Genomic DNA, 4929 nt, shown 5'->3' on the forward strand with positions numbered 1-4929 from the left:
TTCCCTTGGAACATCTCTCACTGTTATAGCTGAAAACAAAGCTTGACAGGCGTAGCAACAGTAACCAAGGGGGGCGGGACTTAGTGAAAGGTCAATTGAGGAAACCGATTACCTAACACCTTTAAGTTGCATTAACAAAAAACAAATACCGTAAAATTCAGACTCACTTTTAATAAAAAAAATGTCATCTATTTATATAAAATGTTTTTCAATAGCTTCCATGTCATGTGACCCAGCGTCCTCAAATGAATGCCGGAAGGTTATACTCACTTGGACAAATGAGACACACCTCATGACATTGGATTTAATTGCTGCTAATATTTTATATTCATCTTTTTATGTAAAAAAACAATGCACCGTCATGATCGCCATTGCAGCCGCCACCCTTACAACAATCAACGTTCCCATAGGCTGCCAGCTACCGCTAGCTACCTGCACAGCTAACAGCACATGTGCACGCTAACTGCTAGCTATGACATGGATTGCAAAACATTTTATAACTCACCATTCAGTGACCACCTTTTTTTTTTTAGCTTCCTTCTCTGATTATGACTCTAAATGACTCAAACATAAAGTTTAAGACTGCACTACTCTGTCATGTGCACCAGTGTTGTGTGATGAAACATGAGTTGGTCTAAACAGCTAAATTAGCCGGTTTTTGAAGTTGGTTTTCGAGCATTTATTGTTAAATTTCACCCAGATTTTTATGGATGCTGAATGAGACTCAAACTTTAATATAATTTATGCATTTTTACTGTTTCGACCCAAGTTTCCAGAGGCTTATAGGAACTACTGTACTAGTATATTGAGGCACTTTACGTTAGATGCTCTGTATGCAGGCCTGACTGGTTGACAGGACAGGAGAAGAAGGCAGTGCCACAACTGCTCTTTATGGGACTGAACACAATGCTACAAGCTCCCCTCCCTCTTTCACCAGTGGAAACAAGTGATCACGCCATATCCTTTTACATCTCTGATGGCTTTTTCAGCCATGTTGCCCTCTGCTGTAATGGAACATACACCCATGAAAATACACATGGCAGGCTGTTTGAAGATATCAGGCGTTCACTCCTAACTTTCCTTTTTTTCTCCATAATTTTCCCATTACAGAAGTGCTGGAAAATCTGTCAGAGTTTTCCACTTTCATGCCAAAGTAGTTTATTTAGATGATATTTAAAGATTTTACATTTCATGAGACTCTTTATCTAATAACAGGATCTTTAAACTTGTGTCTTTTTGGTGCAGTAAGAAGAAGTAAGATTGTGATGATTTCAGTTTTAATATTATTCTTGGAGAAAATATATGACGTATGATTAAATTTCAATGATGCCTTTGATTTGAGGTCTTAACTCTGAAAGAAATGCTTAACAACTTCTGGAAACGTAATCACTTTCCCCTTTACGTGATAAGAACTTAGACAGCGGTTAAAGTGGCGTTAACATCTTCCATGTGTCCTCAGCACACTCTCACCTCAGTGCCAGCCCTTTAGCTCGCTCTGTGTTGATTAATTGAAGTTGACTTATCTCAAAAGTGAGAGAATTAGAAAATGTAGCAGCTTTCAACATGCAGTTCATCTGGAAGAGCATGTTGGAAAGTCACTGACTGCACTTGCAGCTGCGCCAGGGTGTTCCGCCTCAACATTTAATAATATATGTGGATGTATAGAGTCTGGCTCGCTGTAAAGTTTTTATATGTTCCGACTTCTGTGAGAGGGATGTTTCCTGCACACATGTTCAAACGCACAGCTGCTGGCTTTGTCTGAAGCAAAGTAATGTCAGAAGGTGTGTGATAAAAATCTTTCGAGGCAATCCTCTCCAAACAGTTAGTCCTTCACAGGCTGTTTGGAAAAAGCTGGGTGACCTTTTAATGCTTGTTTGAGCAGCAGAAATAGCAATGACAACTTCAGTCATTCGTCCAAAGGCTCATACAGAACTGCAGAGACATGTCTGGCTGTATCTGCTGGACGGTGTTTGTCAGAAGTTTTATTTTTGGTGAATCCTCACCTCGTAAACTTATCATCACATGGATGTAAACGGCTGCAGTAACAGAAAAGCACAGTAAAAGTGTATAAAATTACTAAAACAATGTAGAGTTACTTTTATCTGATTCTTTGAATGGCTCTTTGGTGCGAACAACGGGAACCGAGTCGTAGGTAAGAGCCGTTCTTCTTAAAGTTGTGCCCAAATCTCACCACCTGCTCTAGATCCACTCCCCTTCATGCCAAATTACCACAGGCAGCTTTTTTCAACTGCAACTCTGCTATACGAGGTCACGCGCAGCGGAATCATGTCACCACAACATAGTGCCGACGGTGAGCAACATTATAACCCTCCACCAAGCTGATTAATTGTTCCTACATTATTCTGCTGTTTCCTTTTAAATTTTAACAGCACAGAATTTTATATATGCGTGTGTTGACACGGGAGAATAAAGGGCAGGCACATTCGTGAGTCTGACCAAAGAACGATGAGCCGTTCTTTTGAACAGCTCTTGGAAAGGAACGGAGCCATAAAATCCGGCTCCCTTCAAAGAGCCGTAATTCCCAACACTGATCCAGACAGTGCTGCATGTGTGACGTCCACGGTTGGCTCAGGTTGTAACTCTTCGCTTTCCTTTTCAGACTGTTTGCCTTCATCTGAGCGTTGAATTTGTTTCTTTTTCTTTGGATTTTCACTTCTTGTTGAAGTTGTATCTGTAGTCATCCATCTTCTCTTTGTTTGTTCAGCCATAGTAGATTACTGTTTACTCGCAACACTTGCAGAGACCGGAAAAGCAGCCGCTTACCTCCGCCTACCCTCTCTGACAGACCAACCACTGCTGTTGCTTGTAATTTTTCCGTGAAAGACACCTAGTTCATACTACTGCAGATGGCTTTCATCAGTGGGCCATAGGCTCAAACACCATTGTGTTACCTCATTGGGCGATAGATAGAGACATAACAGACATTTATTAAAATGAAGATTTGAGATTATTACTCACATGAGAGGTCGTAATGTTGTACTGAATATCATCACGGCTGTGATTCCGTCATAGACACGAGGCCGCTTTTAAAAACAGTTACACAAGCAGCAAATAGTAGTAAAAAGAAACAATCAACAGCAGGTTAACTTTTTGCTCTATCAACTCAACAAGTTCAACAACTAACTGAAACTGGACTGTTGTTGCCGAGCAACCCAAACATTCTCCTGCACTCTGTATCTACAGGTTACCACAGATCAGCTGTTCCTATCATGTACATTTACCTGTTTGTTTTAATTAAGAGTCTGCTGTGTGATTCAGAGGTACCAGTTTGATCAATGTAGACATACACAGTCTGCTGTAACGTTAATTAATAAGTACAATTAAGTACTCAGAACACCTGGATGAGGCGGAGTGATACATAGAGTGAAAAGTCCCAGTGATGTTGTACTCTATATCACGAACATGCAAAATATCATGATAGTATGTTGTATTGATTTTTCCCCACCCCTGATGCATTGCACTGCTGCAACTGCCCCATTCTGCACACACAAAGACAATGAAACAATAAAAGGTCAGGCATTACACAACTCTTACATCAACTGCTGCTCTCACACGTGCTGTGACCACCATCCAGAGCTGCACATGTGGCCTCATGTTGAATCACTTTCTCATCCGTGAGCATTCAAATCTCCATCTTGACATCTGTCAGAGGAGGCAGGAGAAAAACTTGACGAAGAGGACGTGTAATTGCATAACCATGCAGTATTTAAATCTTCCTCACCTTGGTGATGGCATCACATCAAATAACTTCACTCAGGCCGGAGCTTTTTTGGCACTCGCGTCAGGCCTCATGCCTCATGGGCCTCCGGAGAGCAGCAGAGCAGGTGTCTCCAGAAAACCTCCCTGAGTTTCCCTGACAGTCGGATGTGTCGGTGGGGCCCACGTTGTCTGATGGACGAGGCTGCAGAGTCGAGTCCTGGGAGAAACAGACACTGCGTACATCAGGATCTCATTACTGGCTCACAGCAGACGTATATACACCGTGTCATAAAAAGTTTAGGCCCTCAGCTATGTTGTCACTTTTTCTCATTTGTACTTTTTTCCCTTTATGTCCAAAAGCCTCATGCATGCATTCAGAAAATCTGAGCACATTATCTTCTTTCATGACCTTCCAACATGCAGTCATCCAAAACAACATAATCAGATTTTGTGCCTTATTTACTAACGCTGCACAAAACCTAAACGAATGCAGCTTTTTCCAGGTCACAGTTCTTTCTTATTTATACAGAGAAATGCAGTTAGTCAAAGTCTTCCCTGCAGAACAACAGCTGATGCAGCCGATTGTGCTGTCTGGGTGAACCTTTCGCATCAGACTTGCTGCACAGCTGCAAAGCGATTCTTTTTCTCAAGTTTGAAGGCAGCTGTGCCGCACATTGTACAACATAAATAAATCCCCTGCTAATAAGGAGAATGTACGTTCTCATGGTGAGATGGAAATTATCTAAGAGAAGAAATGTCCGGTTACCGTGAAGAAGTTATGCACAGGAGTTGAGTCAGCGTTAATGCGTTTCGGAGTAAAAGGAGTGGAAGCTGGTCCCAGGCTATTGACGCAGAATGGCTCATAAATCACACTTATGCAGTGATTTCACTTAATCCTTTGTGCATTCTTTATACAGCGTGCTCATCCAAATCACCCCTGTGTTGCTAAGCCAAAAGTATAGTTCTTCCTGGATAAAGCTGTTGGCTTTGGCCCGCTGCATCAACGTGACCAGAGAACGTCAGCAGCAGACACCGAGTATCTAATTAATATCAACAAATAAATAAATTAAAGCGGTTCTGTGCTGCTAACAGGGTGACAACAGAGAGATGTTCACGATTAGAGCGGACGCTTTGGTGCTGAGTTGGCCAACTTTCCCTCATGTCAAAGAGGCATGTAGTCCAGCCTCATTACATCTGGTCTTTAGTTTG

Source organism: Semicossyphus pulcher, unplaced genomic scaffold (assembly GCF_022749685.1).
Source record: "Semicossyphus pulcher isolate SPU_LCO1_2020_fin unplaced genomic scaffold, fSemPul1.0.p SCAF_12, whole genome shotgun sequence".
NCBI lineage: Eukaryota > Metazoa > Chordata > Actinopteri > Labriformes > Labridae > Semicossyphus > Semicossyphus pulcher.